At 38.1% G+C, this 16,952-nt stretch overlaps 1 pseudogene; it reads left to right on the top strand.

Annotated features, from left to right (window-relative positions):
* The first annotated feature begins 7,495 nt into the window (after positions 1–7,495).
* LOC129763795 (U4 spliceosomal RNA) lies at positions 7,496–7,572 on the top strand (annotated as a pseudogene).
* Positions 7,573–16,952: the final 9,380 nt, after the last annotated feature.

The following is a 16,952-nucleotide window of genomic DNA, read 5'->3' as shown; positions in this document are numbered from 1 at the left end:
ATGTTTATATGGTGGTTAGTCACCCCCCCCCCTCTCTAAGGGGGGGGGGGGTCTGCCATACAAATGAAACATAAATATCTGTATAACTCGGGAATTAAATAAGCAAATGAAACTAAATTAGGCATATGGAGGTTTAAGGGTACAATAAATGTTTTTACGGTGATCAGATACTCCTTCCCCTCTCTTAGGGGAGGCTGCCATACAAATGAAAAACAAATTTCTGCATTACTCGAAAACTAACTAAGCAAATGGAGCCAAATTAGGCATGTGAAGATTTTAGAGAGCACGAAACGTTTTTATGGTGAATAGACACTCTTCCTCTCTCCCTTCCCCTCAAACAATTATTCCATGTAACGGAGAAACATGTTATTTGCAAGTGGTTGAAAAATCTTGAATGCGAATTGTGTATGAAAATAATCTGATATTATAATCATGAGTTTTGGTAGAAGTACTAGGAATTTTATAGTAAAAGGTAAATTCAACGGGATCGATTAGAAGGTCAATCAATGAACAGTTCTGCGATTGGACTCATGAACTTGCGCTTAGTAAGAAAACGTGAATGTTTGAAGGTATTGATAACAAAAAACAAATTTTGGGCGGGACGAACTTTGCCGGGTCAGCTAATTCAATATAAATTAAAAATGCCCAAAGGCCAAAAAATTATTTTATTTTCACGCAATCCTGTAAAAAATAAAAAAACGCTATATGTGGAAAAAACAACACATATAAACGAATTTGAATAAAAATTAGAGCAAAAGTGGGTCTGAATCTCTTAATCCCAAAACACAAAATCCAAATTTCTATATTTTTTTAGTACTTCAATTTTGGATGAACTTTTTTTTGATAATTTTTCTTGATATACCATGTGAATATGCATATTGTATATTCAGTATTTTTTTTCAAATTTTTATCTCGATGCTTTTGAAGATGGCCTGAAATAAACGAAAAAGTACTTTTTTCACTATAGATCCTATGTTAAACCACATAGGGGTTCAAAAAAAAAACTGCCAAAATTTCTTATTTAATGTCCTATACAATATTTGTCATACAGCTGGTATTTTGATTTGGGGGAACTTTTTACTCCCTTACCCTGCGGGGCCCTTTGAAATAAAAGTTTCAGATCACCGCATTAACCATGTTTGTGGCAACAATATCAAACAGTCACCCATATTCCGGAGTCAGATTGGTTTGAATAGATTTCACGATTCGATCGGAATCGACTTTTGCATTCTGAAATCCGTCCAATCATTCAATCGTTCAATGCAAATGTGGCAACCTTGCTTTGACGCAAAAAAAAACAATCAAAATAATTCACTCGTATTTATGGAGCAATTCACTCTATGTCAAGATTAGCAGATCGAAAAAAAAATTAAATTTGTAATCGATGTTGAAAACTTAGAAAACTAGAAGGCATAGACATAGTCCTGACCACAACATTACTATTTTCTATAAGTTTCTTTGCATTTCTGCCAAAACTTTCAGACACAATTTTCGTTCAATATTTTTCTCCACTTGCACAGAATGTGCAGGAGGCTTTACTCGATCAAGATCCATCACAAACGCAACAAGAACTCGCAGATACACTTGGAGTAGCTAAGCAAACCATATCCGATCGTTTAAAAGCAATGGTAATGATCCGAAAGATAGGACATTGGGTGCCGTATGAATTGAAACCACGAGACGTCGAACGCCGTTTTTTCACGTGCGAACAACGTGTCCGTTACGACAATCCTAAACGTCGGGCAACGTATGAATACCCCGGCCATGCATCAACATCAACTTCCGCGCGGAATATTCACGGCCAGAAGATTATGCTGTCTATTTGGTGGGACCAGCTGGATGTGGTGTACTATGAGCTGCTAAAACCGAATGAAACCATTACGGGGGACCTTTACCGACGACAATTGATGCGTTTGAGCCGTGCACTGAAGGAAAAACGGCCACAATACGAGTAAAGACACGATAAAGTTATTTTGCAGCACGACAATGTGCGGCCGCATGTTAAACGGTTTTATTTAGCTTGCCCTGTTTGTATGTTTGTAACATGTCTGTAGCGCTATCCCACGTCAATAGAAATTTGACCCCCTTCCTGTTGACCGATTGATCTGAAATTTGGAACACACCTTCATCTTTGCAGTTACTATAAAACTGCGTATTTCATGATCTGAAAAATCCAAGACGGCGGCCGCTACAAAATTGCGGATTACAGATCGGACTCGATTATATATAGTCGACCATTATTTTTCAACAATTTTTTTCAAATCCTATACATAATCGAATCTCAAGAAAACATTTTTTTCATTAATATATGAATGTCAAACATTAATAGAAAAATAGCTTTTTTGTGATTCGATTATGTATTGGATTCGAAAATCAACCCCATCAATATGGGTTAATGGGTTTGACTAGTAGAATACACTTGTTTATGAAAAATGCAAATCCAAAATGGCCGCCAAATGCAAATCCAAATGGTCATGTTCTCGTAGTTCTCGAACCGCGAAAGTTCATTCACCTTTAGTATCTGAAATGACGGTTTTCCCAGGATTCTCAGTTTAAAAGTACGTTTTAGGGAAATATCGGTCTGCATAACGAAAAGCGAGTACAAAAGTACTCAACACCAAAAAATACCCCCGACTTGCATGTATTTGCAAAGCGGATTCCCCTAAGCACATTAATTTTGAAATTCACGTTAGGGAAACAAAGCTCAGTGGGAAAAAAATATCCCCGACTTGCATGTTTTTGACAAAGCGGATTCCCCCAGGCACATTGATTTTGAAGTCCGTGTTAGGCAAACACAGCTCAGAGGGAACAAAAATATCCCCGACTTGCATGTACAGTTGCAAAGCGGATTTTCACAGCTACATCGATTTTGAAGTCTGCGTTGGGGACACTGTAAATCGGGCAAATCAAAACTTGGCAGTTAGGGCGTTTGAATAACGCTTGACATTTTACAGTTTTTCAATTGTTCATCTAATGAAAAATAATCTCTATATATATATATAAACATGTTCTTTTCGTTTGTGTACGCGTCAAAACCTCGAAAAGTAAGGAACCGATTGAGCTCAAAGTTGGACACAATATACAATCCACTTCAAGGAGTGTTGTTACGGCATAAAAAAATTGGAAAATTGGAAGAAAAATGATTTTATATATGACGAGAGTGCGTTTCTGAAATTGAGCTTCTAATGAAAATCGACTATTCAGTAATGAATATGTGTTCTATGTGATGGAAACATTTTTTTCCACATGTTTGACAAAATTTCGAACTGAAATTGAGTTTCGAAGTGATTTAAAATTTATCGATTTCCCTCATCTATCTCTATATACATAAATTTTTTTTGTTCGTTTGTGTGCGCTTGAAAACTCGAAAAGTACGGAACCGATTGAGCTCAAACTATGATACAATGTACAAAACAACCAAGCACATCTAGGATTGTTGTTACAACATAAAAAATGATAAATTCAACTCAACTATGCAACCACAATGTGCCACAGCAAAGCGTGGCAGGGTACAGCTAGTATTTTATAAATTGTGATAGACGCGTAGAAATATTTCCTACCAATTGATGCAAACATCTTTCCGATCTGATAATAAATGTTCGAGTAATAAGCATTCGAAATACGGGTAGGATAAGCACACAAATCGGCAGAACAAATGTATGAAAGTAAAGGAAGTTCTTCCAGCTTTCATGAATTTAAACCGTTTAGGGATTAGCGAATTGTAATGTATAGCATATCAAACAAATCTTAGAGAATTTCCGATTCGATTGGTATGCAAATCATGAGAATTCGTTCACAGTGAAAATAGTTATTAACGTTAACTTTATTTCATAAAAACATGACCTGTTTTCTGATTCGGCACCCTTCCTAAAAGACGTAGTTCTACGTCAAAACGCTCTGCTTTGAAAAACGAACGATGAAGCATACCAAAATCGCGATTTGTGTCGGCAACCTTTTCGTTCAATTGCTGTTGACATTTCGATTTCTGCGTTCGTTGAGCTTCAATCATGGTTGCCAGGTGGTTTTTCAGATGTTTTCACATGGTATGAAAAAATGTATCCAAATGTCTCCACAATCATATTGAAGGAAACTAAAATGCATTACTTAATTTTGAACAAAGCTTGATAGGTTATTCAAGGTTTATAATAATTATTATATAAGTTATAATAATTATTATATAAGCTAAAACAAATATAAAGATGGCGTCAGATATATATATCACCCCATCAATATGGGTATCAAATGAAAGGGATTGACTAGTAGAACACAGTTATTTATGAAGAATGCAAATCCAAGATGGCGCCCGCTACAAAATTACGTATTACATATTTGCTCAGAACCCCATCAATATGAGTATCAAATGAAAGGGTTTTGAACCCCATATTGATGGGATTTTGAGGAAATATGAACATAATCCGTCATTTTGTAGCGGCCGTCATCTTGGACTTTCAAGATCAGGGAATACGCAGTTTTATAATGACAGCAGAGATAAAGATGTGTTCCAAACTTCAGATCAATCGGTCAACCGGAAGGGGGTTAAATTTATATTAATGTGGTACAGTGCTACAGACAAAGTTACAAAGTTACAAAGTCATAAACATACAAACGGGTCAAGCTAGATAAAACCGTTTAATAAAAAAGTGCAAATCATAATTATATTAAACGTTTACCGAGCAAAAATTCGTTTTTTATGATTCGATTATCCGGAGTGAAAAAAATTCAATACTCCGGATAATCGAGTCCGACCTGTACTTTTGTTTCCTAATTTCGCTCATGTTAAGAGAAATCTCATGTAAAGTTGTATTTTTTTGAAAAACATTTTTCATAAATTGCTTCTTATATCATTTCTTTCAGTAGTTAAAGGAACGGCATCGCTGCCAATTTATTATGACGTATGAAAACTTAACGATTTCATCACGCTATTTAAAGATGACAGAAAAAACTTAACGATACCTGTCAATCCCAAGTTGCGTACCTCAGGTTGCTTCGTGTGCGGATCCTAGTCCAAGTTTGACAGCTGAGATAAAAACAGGTTGAGGTTCATTTTCAGTTGACTAGTGTGTAGATGGCCTTATATGTATGGTTCTAAGTAAGATTTAAGAAAAAAAATCTTTTTGAAGCAGGACTACGTCTTTTGTTGTATACCGGGGTGTAAAATCAAAGTTTCGAAAACGAAAGCGTTACGCCGGAGACCGAGATTTTGAGCGTAAATAGCTCCTAAACAACTGAACGAAATGGTATGATAAACACTTCATTCGAAAGAAGGAAGGAAGGTCTTGTATTATAGAGACTTTAAACTTTTGCAGTTCATTCGTCTCTAGCCTTGAGAAAGGCCCTTTGAAAACTCTACTCTACTCTATTACTCTCCTCCAGCGCTACCACCTCCGCCCTCTTGCCTTGAGAAAGACACTCGATCCCTCGCCGTCCAGCTCGTCCAGCAACGATGTTGTCCAGTCGGTGTCCACAACAAGAATGATTCGAAAGATTTTATCTTATCTTCTTTGTTTCTAAGAGGCTTTAAACTTTGCAGTTCATTCACCTCTAATCGAAAGATAAAATGTCTACGCATTATATACTTGTTACTTTTTGGTCCAAAAACTTGTTTCAAAAATATTGTTTCAAATTGCTTTCAAAACAGTCTATTGAAATCACCAATCGGTATATAAGCGAGCGCCGCTCGGAAATCCACTCAGTTATGATTGAACAGCGATTGAGGTGCCATCCAGGAATGAATGAATGTTTCCCTAACAAAGACTTCAAAACCATGGAGCCAGGGGAAACTGGCATTGCAAAATATATACAAGCAGCGGGTACTTTTGTACTCGTTTGCGTTTATGCAAATCTGAATGTTTCCCTAACACAGACATATAAACCATGGAGCCAAGGGAAATTGGCATTGCAAAATAGATACAAGCAGCGGATACTTTCGAACTCGTTTGCGCTTTTGCAAATCGGAATGTTTCCCTAATACAGACTTCAAAACCATGGAGCCTGGGGGAATTGGCATTGCAAAATAGATGCAACCTGCTGGTACTTTTGTACTCGTTGCGCTTTTGCAAATTGGAATATTTTCCTAACACAGACTTCAAAACCATGGAGCCTGGGGAAATCGGCATTGCAAAATAGATACAACCTGCTGGTAATTTTGTACTCGTTGCGCTTTTGCAAATTGGAATATTTTCCTAACACAGACTTCAAAACCATGGAGCCAGAGGAAATCGGCATTGCAAAATAGATAGAAGCAGCGGGTTCTTTTGTTCTCGTTTGCGTTTATGCAAATCGGAATGTTTCCCTAACACAGACATATAAACCATGGAGCCAAGGGAAATTGGCATTGCAAAATAGATACAAGCAGCGGGTACTTCTGTACTCGTTTGCGTTTTTGCAAATCGGAATGTTTACCCAACACAGATTCCGAAACCAATAAGTTGGGAAGATCGGCATTCCAGATCTCGGCAGTACTTTTTATACCCCCATGCATTTTTACACTCCGGAATGCGTTTTGCTAACACGGTCTACAAAAGCGGGTATAAATGCAATGCTTCGGCTCATTTATTCAAGACTGCATGTCCCTTCATGTCGCCAGCTCACTGAACTTCAACGCATACCGTTTGATGATTAGGCAAAATGTTGATGACTATTTGCTGCGATAACCACTGCTATATTGAATGAATTGACCTAAATTGGGATTTGTTTGCAATTGAATTGTTTCATTCATTCACTAGTTTAATCACACGAGTGTCGTTCGGAAATCCACTCAGTTATGATTGCACAACGATCGATGTACCATCGCTGGAATGAATGGATGTTTCCCTAACACAGACTTCAAAACCATGGAGCCAGGGGAAACTGGCATTGCAAATTGAATGCAATCATCGGGTTCTTTTGTACTCGTTTACGCTTTTGCAAATTTGAATGTTTTCCTAACACAGACTTCAAAACCATGGAGCCAGGGGACACTGGCAGAGCAAATTGGATGCAATCAGCGGGTACTTTTGTACTCCTTTACGCTTTTGCAAATTGGAATGTTTCCCTGACACAGACTTCGAAACTATGGAGCGTGGGGAAATTGGCATTGCAAATGAGATGCAAGCTGCGAGTACTTTTGTACTTGCTTGCATTTTTGTAAACCGGAATGTGTTTTCCCAACATAGATTCCGAAACCAATAAGTTGGGAAAATCGGCATTGCAGATCTCGGCAGTACTTTTACACCGCCATGCATTTTTACACTCCGGAATTTGTTTCGCTAACAAGGTCTGCAAAAGCGGGTACAAATGCAACGCTTTGGCTCGGTTATTCAAGACTACATATCCCTTCATGTCGTCAGCTCACTGAACTTCTACGCATACCGTTTGATGATTAGGCTAAATGTTGATACCTATTTTCTGCGATAACCACTACCATTAAGCATGAATTGATCTAAATTGGGATTTTGCAAAATGTTTCATTCGTTCACTAGTTTAATCAATAATTTAATCAATACATACAATAGATAACTCTGCGCAGCGGCGATATCGTACCCAATGTGGAACATCCGAGGTGCGATTATTGCTAATTGAAAAAACACAAATGGTTACTATGCCAACGTCAGTCCTACGTCAACCTTGCGGTTATATCATAGGTATAACCCATCCATAGTTTTTTTTAATAGGGTCACCCTAATCAGTATGAAACATATGGTAATCGGTACCCTAGCGGCATCATATATAGTTTATGATCTATTCTCATGCCTACCAAGTTTTTTGTGCATAATTTTATCAAAATCGGTCTAGCTACGACAATACTATAATGTTTTGGTAGAAGTACTAGGAAGCTTATAGTGAAAGGAAATTGTAAAGGGTCAATTAGAACGTTTAACGTTTGTTTATTAAGAAAACGTGAATGAAATCCTATTCTGGGCGGGACGAGGTTTGCCGGGTCAGCTACCAAACAATAAATCTTAAATGATTCATGAGATAAAACAATACATTAAACGTATTTCAACGTTTAAAATTAGAAACGTGTGAAATTTTTCGTTTATTGTTACCCAGAATGAGTTATTCCTATCCGATTCATTTAAAATTTCATTTAAAAAAAAACATTTTCTTCTCAAACCTGATAACGTGACGCAACAAATCGAGAGCAATATTCTTACCACATCCCCTCGTCCCTTTATCTTCCGACCAGCTGTCCGACATGCTGCTGGTGGAAAAATGAAAATCGCATTAAACTTTTTTTTATGAAGGGGTCTTCGAACAAACCCACTGCCAGAGCCGCGCGACCGCAGCAACCCCACATTGTAACCACAAGCAAGTAAGCGGTGGAACACAATGTCGCGCCCTTTACGTTCCAGTGAGCGGAATCGGGATCAGCATTGTGCCGCACCATACCTTGCGTTCCAGCAGTTGTCCGCTCGGGACCCAAAAGTTGGTCTGTCTAATCCGGTTTGTACTGTGGTTTGGCTCTGTTTCAGTTTCATTTTGTTTCTGGTTGGAGTGTGAAACAGAAAAAAAACAAAATCTCGAGGAAAACTTTTTCGCTCGACAGATAATAAATCCCCCGATGAACCCAAACATGTACACACGTGGTGGTGGTGGTGGCGGCGATGCTTTTTGCGGCATTAAAAGGATTTAATTTTGCGGTGGTCCGACCGGTATTACTCCCAACATCAAAGAAGTTTCATATAATATACTTCAATCTAACCAAGATTGGCAGTGAACGCAAATTGTCAATATTGTGAAACGGCAGCAGCATGGCTAAGCCCAGGAGACTATCCCAACATCAAATGTTGAAAGTAGGCACTGTCACAGGCTGCATTCACAGACCCGGCCGTGTCTCGGCCGAGCTCGAGTGAAGCCATGTGTCGTGATAAAATCAACCAGACGAGACTTACGGAAGCAATCTCGCGAGTTTCCCACACTCTCCGTTTCCGAGCGGCATGTCGACGGTCTCGCAGGATTAAATTCTACGCTGCATGACAAGCGTAAGGATGCTCTCGCAGTCGGTACTTTCGAGAGGGCTTTAATCGAACCGGTCGGTTAGCGCACTGACAATGCGTGTCGAAATAGGAAGGATTACCCGGGAACTCGCATGGTTAGGTCGTGTGGCCAATTCGGATTAGAGGGCATCTGATACCAGCCAACGATATAAAATTGTTTAATATCCGTTCAATTCGAGACGGGGGTTTACAGTTCTTTCCCGTCTGTGATTTGTTCAAAAGCTACACTTATGTGAATATGCCGAACCGATCCAATCTTCCCTAATATGCAGTAGGAAAAAACTGAAGTGAACATTTAAGCAAAACATTGCCATAATGGACTAACTCAAATGTTCCTCCCATTAGAACGTCCATCTACGTAACTACGCGCCATATATTGCACCGCCCCCTCTCTCTCTCTCTCTCTCTGACCCACTCTTAATTTCCGTCGGAATAGGCGCCCACGCAAGTCCCAGCCAAGGCAGTCAAAGTCTACGTTCCAAGATCAAGATTCTGCTCCTCTTTTTTCCTTGTTTGTTCAGGGCCTCCGTACCTTTAGGGCGGCAAAAGCAATTTTCTTCCATACTAGAAGATATCAACATCAAATTGAAAAGAAATCGCCAGATAATTTCAGACCATATCACCGTGCGGTATGAAAGCATGTAATTTTAGGCTATGATGATAGCTAGGCTTCTGCCTCCGCTAGGTCGCTTCCTGCGAAGGCTGGTGATGTACCTTTCAATGGATTCGGAGGACAGAAGATGCTGATCGGGAGGCGAGCACATAAGTGGAGGATGTGCGCGCATTCAAGCAGCAAAAACTCAAATAAAAGACCACGAGCATATTTAATACAACGAGCGAAATTTAGCTTCTACGTGGCGCTTCCTGGCTTTTCTGAAAAGATCTTTTTGTGTTTATAACTAGCAGTATGGTTCTGTGCGCCATTGTCTTCCCTCTCTTTCTTTCTTTCTCTCGTTGTGTTTTTTATGCTGGTTATGCTCCGTGCGGAGTCTGTGCTAACCGAGAATTGCTTTATTGGAGAACATTATGAAATAATGAAAGCAAACGATTCTTACAGGAATTAGCTGCTCCGGAAGCGAATAATTCATGATTCATAGCAACCGCATTTTGAGAATAATGTTTACTGTTCTTCTTCTTCTTCTTTTTCTTGCGTTTTCATCTCAGTACTTACTTTATGTTTCGGATTCTGGGTTTTCAGGATAGCCATTATCGCTGTTCTCCCGTAGAGGAATCTATCCAATTATTGGCGCAATGGATGACCCCAAAAAGAAGAAGGACTGTGAAAAGTATATTTCATTCTGCTGGAGAAGACTCGGTACATAAAAACACCATTGTTCTTGTCATCCTGGAAGATTAACTTGCTTGGTATTTATCCCATTTTCAGCAAGTCAATATTTGACAATTATGTTGCACTTGTTCTAACTGTTCGAGCGCTAATTTGCTCCCCAGCTGCATGGTTCCATTTTCTGACAAAAATTTAACTGGATGCTTTCCGATTGCAAGTAGAGCTCGTCAGCAAAATTGGGCAATCCTGATAAGCCATCAGCTGTTTGTAGCCATAGGAAATTATAAGCATATAAATCATAACCTAAAAGTAAAAATGAAGTGCTTCGTGCGATCATGCAGTCAGGGCCCGAAATTTTCGAAGATGAAAACTACAAGTGGGTTATATTTGTGATATAACCGCAAGGTAGACGTAGGACTACCACTGGCTCTGTAATCATTTGTTTGAAATTACATCTGAATCAATTCTCAATGAATGAATGAATAATTAATTCTAAAGAATGCTGAAAGTTTTCTTGTTAGTGTGTGAGTGGATGAGTATGAGTATGAAATTGAAATTAACATGAAAATCAACTATTTCGAACTTGTTGGTGGTCCAGAGAAGAACCGTTGGGTTCGCGTGGTTTTGCAAAAGCAACTGATGAAGTTTGATACATAATCCTTTTTTCTTCCCGTGAGAATAATACACGAGTGTTATACACACGAGTTTGATATGATTGCATAACGGGAACCGAATGCGCAAATCTCCCTTCGCTCGAGTGCATTTGCAAGCGAGTAAAAGAATCCACAGCCTACATGCATTCGCGATGACGCTTTCTCCAGGTGCCTTGATTTTGCGTCCGTGTTCGAGAACACATTCTGATCACCATAAAAGCTATCATCATCGATGAGCTAGATTGGTGTGATTTCAATAGCCAGTTCTCTAAGCAATTTTGAAGCCATTGAAACGTTTTTTTTTCTGGAACCAATAAGTGGCAATCATATAACTCTCTGACATTTTATCTTTTGAATGAATTTTTCTATGCAAATGGTTATTCTAATTGACGTGACTAGTGAATACAAATCTGCCTCTTCATTCAATTTGATTTCAATCCACACTATTACTCCCCTTGAAATGAGTCTCGTTACCCGCGTAAACAATCCTATTTTAACATTCATATAAAATGAAACGAAAACTTGGTTTCTGATGTAAAAAAAGTGATTACACTATTAATGGACGGTTTATTGTCTACCCACCGTGAACTCAAACTAACGAATTAAGACAGTTATCAGGTATGCTATAAAGGTCCTCACGTTAGTATTAGGCTGTCAAAAAAGTCCTGCGGTATTTCCGCGAGGTGTCGTTGTAAGCGCGTAGTTCTAGTTGTATTCATTGTATCGAGTTATACTATAGCTTGTTGGAAAGGTATTTTTGCGTGCTATACTACAGTCCAGTGATTTTCAACCGGTGGGGAATTCCCCCCTAGTGGGGTATTTGGTCAATAAAAGGGGGGAATTGGGAATTTTTTAGAACGACATTTACTCTCTTGGTGGCTAAATAAATGAAATGACTACTGTCTGTTAATCTCAATAACCAAGAAAAGAGTTACATTACTTAATTATGATCAAGATTAGCGTAAATGCTATGCTTGTTGAAGGCAGTTTTGCGATTGGCACGCGAACCCAAATAACTCACAACATTCGAGCACGACATCCACTATGGCTTAGCTTGATATTCCTCAAATAATTGTGTGGCGCACATCCTTAACGCCTGCTTCACAATAGCGTCAGTTCGATGCAATGATGCAATGTCAAAGGCACCAACGAAGCCCTTATGATGACGGAAAACAAGCGATGTAAACTACTTCGAATAAAGAAAAAGTCTGAATATTCGCCTCAGCAGAGATCCATTATTCATACCCTAGCAGATACGAATGGGGTTTCAGCGTAGCGAAGATGCTATTTGTACATACGGTTTATAAAACACGCACAGGAAAACGGGTTTATATCAACAGAATTCACAAATTTGTGAAAGTTTCTGAACACAATACTGCATGCTATTTCATGTGTGTGAGTAATTTTCGTGTACGAAACAAAAAATCTCACTCAGCTGTAGTGTATGTCAAACTACGTTGGACTCAAACATCGATACATGTATCCGTGATACATGAGAGAGAGAAACGAATTTATCTCCCTAAAAGTCTCCCTAAAAGTCATTTCAATATGCAATGAAGTCCTGTTGAGTCACGTTGACTTATAAATTGCTGGAGGAATCCTTAACTCATTTTCAATTGAATACGGAGGCGAATTTCTTCATAGTCCCCTGACTATTCTCAGTTGAATACGACTTTGCCGAGCCCTGCCTGCAGCAGTGATTTTAGTTGCAAATCGCCAAACAAAGCTTCTGGGAGGGTATCCAAACATCGAATGTGTTTTCGAATTGTATGGGAATAGTTGGTTCCAATCGATTTGGTAATCGATAAGAGAATAATCGATTTTGGAATCAATTGATGACAATCGATTTGGGAATCGATGAGATAACAATCGATTTTGGAATCGATAAACACATCAATCGATTTGGAAATCAATGAGAGCGATAAGAATACAATCGACGAGATAAAAATCGATTTGAGAATCGGTTTAAGAACAATCGCTTGGGAATCGATGAAAGAGCAACCGATTTGGGAGTTGAAACAAGAATAATCGACTTGGAAATCAATGAGAACGACGAGAGAACAATCGGCTTGGGAATTGATGGGAGAACAATCTATTTAGGAATCGATAAAAAATCAATCGATTTGGAATCGATGAGAGAAGAATCGATTTGGGAATCGACAAGAGAACAATCGATTCGGGGATAGATAGGAAAGAAATCGATTGGGAATCGAAGAGATGGCAATCGATTAGATGACAATCGATATAATGGCTGAGGTGGAAACAAAATAAAAAATTATGCAAGTATCATACCCATTGTTGTTTACCATTGACTTGCTGTATGCAGCAAGTGGAATAGATGGAATTCCGACTTTACACATCTCGCATTGTTGAGAGAGTGTGGCATTAACATTAAAGTATGAAGGGATAGAAAATGCGTTTCCTTCGTGCTCTCACGCAGCGTTCGTGAAACAGAATTATTCGTATTCGTTCGACTCAATACATTAATCTCATTCAAATGAGAAGGTATAGCGTTTAACAATGAACTCTGTTGGATCTCAATTGACGATGGGAACCAATTTCAAACGATCGAGCAATACTTTTTTATGAATGGTATTCCTTGTGGTTTTTTCGTCGATTTCTTTCGATTGAGTTTACTAACATTCCCACGACCATCTTACCCTTACTAGAAGCTATCGCTTGAATGACTCATAATGTATCACTTACGCAAACTAACATTGGCACGCAGAGTTACTTATGGCATTCAGTTTATGTGCACATTTTTCACTTCCTAAAAGATTCCAATATTATACGGGATTCAAATTTAAAGAACAAACATGTAAGAGGGGTACCTGAACATAAATATGAAATCCAAAATAAAGCTGTTCAAACAAACCACGAGTTCATCTTATCGCTACTGTCCTTCTTACCCACTGTTACTCTACAATGCGATCGATGTTGATGATTTCACTCGTTTTGATTCATCAGTACTTCCTTGAACTCTTGACTGTTCACTCGTATTGGTGGAATAGCCATCTAAATCAGCCTTATCTGAAAAAGTTCTTCCCAAACAATCGAGCTTCCGCCTGCAAAGTTTCGGATCTAAAATAAACGTAGCTGTCCATCCCATCTGGTTTACTATTTCAGGTGATCTTCTCTAATGAAAAGAAACTCAACCTGGATAGTATTGACGACTGGTCATTGGCAGCAATATCTTAGATTGTAGGGGAACGTTGTGGGTGTGAAGACATTGGTCATTTAAGCAAATTTCTTGATATCTTGGAAAAAAAAAATTATTCTACTTCTTGTAAAGGGACAAATCCTTTATTTTTTACAACAAATTATAACACAAAAACTACAAAATTCTGGTCAAAGGATGAAATGTAGGAGACTGTTTAAGTAAAAAAATGTGCCATAAAAATACCAACAATTTTCTATAGAAAAATTACACTACAAAAATTTTTTCTCGAAAACATTATTTTTCATCTGAAAAAATATGTGAATAGCCATTACAATTTCCAAAAAAACATATTTTTGAGAAAAATGAATTATAGTTTTCAAAATATTGTTTTTTCGATGATATTTTGTTTTTAAAAATTTGTTTGATATTTTTTAATCAAAGCATAAATAATTTCCTACATTTTATTCTCTAAAATTTCCAATATTTTCTCGAAAAATCTTAACAAAATATTGGTTATAGAACGGAATGTAGGACATTATTTGTGTTTTCATTAGAAAATATCAAACTAATTTCTAAAACAATATTTCACTGAAGGAAAACGTTTTTTGAAAATTAAAATCCATTTTTCTCACAAAAAATGTTTTTTTTTTATTCCGGAAAACAGATATGAATAGCACTTACAATTTCCAATAAGTTACTCATACATCGGAAGATGGGCACTATTACAGGGGAAGAGTTTTTCCCACAATTACTTTCTCATGTTTCCTTTGAAAAATTGCTATCAATGTTTAACTCGTTACATTTTTATGTATGAATTATCGCAATTTACATGTATATGCAAACTTTTTTCTATTTAGAAACACGTCAAGAACATGTCAAACGGGAGAATTTACACACGAGTAAAACATCATTTTTTCAGGAATCTCCATACAAAAATGCCTCACATTTCAGAAACTATAATAAATAGAAAGTTGACGTCTGCGTTAAAAGTTTCTCTATCTATCTATCTGTATATATAAAAATGGATTTCTGTCTGTCTGACTCTTATGATCTCGGAAACTACTGAACCGATCAACATGAAAATTGGTATGTAGGGGATTTTGGGGACGGGGACGATTTCCGTGACAGTTTGAGACCCCTCCCCCCTCTTTAAGGGGGAGCTGCCATACAAATGAAACACAAATTTCTAAATTTCTCGAGAATTAACCTAGAAAATGAAACGAAATATGCCGTGTGGAGGTTTTAGGGTGCAATAAATGATTCTATGGTGGTTAGATACCCCTCCCCCCTCTCTTAGGGGGGACTGACATACAAATGAAACACATATTTTTGCATTACTCGATAATTAATTAAGCAAATTGAACCAAATTACACATATTGTGGTTTTAGGGTACAATAAATCTTTCTATGGTAGTTAGACTCTCCACCCCCCTCTTCGAGGGGGGGCTGCCATACAAATGAAACACAAATTTCTGCGTTACTCGAGAATTAATCAAGCAAATGAAACCAAATTTGGCATGTGAAGGTTTTAGGATGCAATAAATGTTTCTATAGTGGTTAGACTCTCCACCCCCTCTCTAAGGGGGTGCTGCCATACAACTGAAACACAAATTTCAGCATTACTCGAGAATTAATCAAGCAAATCAAACCAAATTAGGCATAAGGAGGTTTTAGGTGCAATAAATGTTTCTATGGTGGTTAGACTCTCCACCTCCCTCTCTCAGGGGGAGCTGCCATACAAATGAAAGACAAATTTCAGCATAATTAGAATGTTTTAGGGGACACGAAACATTTCCATGGTGAATAGACACTCTTCCACTCTATCTGAAGGGGGGGCGGGGGGTGGTTGGATTCTGTCATACAAATGAAACATACATTTCTGCATAATTCAAGAACTAATCAAGCAAACTGAACCAAATTTGGCATGCGGAGGTTTTAGGGGGCAAGAAACATTTTTAAAGTGGTTCAACACTCCTCCCATCCTTCTGAGGAGAGGGTGGGGTGCGGGTGCTGCCATAGAAATGAAACAGAAATTTCTGCATGACTCGAGAACAATCAAGCAAATAAGACCAAATTAGGCATATGAAGGTTTTAGGGTGCAATAAATGTTTCTACAGTGGTTAGACTCTCCACCCCCCTCTCTAAGGGGGAGCAGCCATACAAATGAAAGACAAATTTCAGTATAATTCGAAAACTAATTAAGCAAATGGAGCCAAATTTGTCATGCGAAGATTTTAGGGAACACGAAACGTTTCCATGGCGAATACACACTGCCATACTGCCATACAAATGAAACATATATTTCTGCATAATTCAAGAACTAATCAAGCAAACTGAACCAAATTTGGCATGTGGAAGTTTTAGGGGGCAAGAAACATTTCTAAAGTGATTCAATACTCCTCTCACCTTTCCGAGGGGAGGGTGGGGTGCGTTCGCTGCCATAGAAATGAAACAGAAATTTCTGCATGACTCGAGAACTAATCAAGCATATAGAACCAGATTAAGCATATGGAGGTTTTAAGGTACAATAATCGTTTCTATGGTGGTTAAACACCCCCCCTCCTCTCATAGCCCCGCCTATGCAAATGAAACACAAATTACAGGGTGCGTCTTTATTCTACCATATTTTCTGTATAAAATATTTATTCCATGTAACGGAGAAACATGTTATATGCAAGTGTTTGAAAAATCTTGAACGAAAATTGTGTCTGAAAATAATCTGATATTATAATGATGAGTTTTGTTAGAAATACTACGAATTTTATAGTAAAAGGTAAATTGAACGGGGTTGATAAGAAGATCGATCGATGAACAGTTCTGCGATTGGATCCATGAACTTGCTCATAGTAAGAAAACGTGAATATTTGAAGGTATTG

Source organism: Toxorhynchites rutilus, chromosome 1 (assembly GCF_029784135.1).
Source record: "Toxorhynchites rutilus septentrionalis strain SRP chromosome 1, ASM2978413v1, whole genome shotgun sequence".
NCBI lineage: Eukaryota > Metazoa > Arthropoda > Insecta > Diptera > Culicidae > Toxorhynchites > Toxorhynchites rutilus.
Note: the sequence above shows the minus strand (reverse complement) of the source record. Positions and strands in the feature narration are given on the sequence as shown.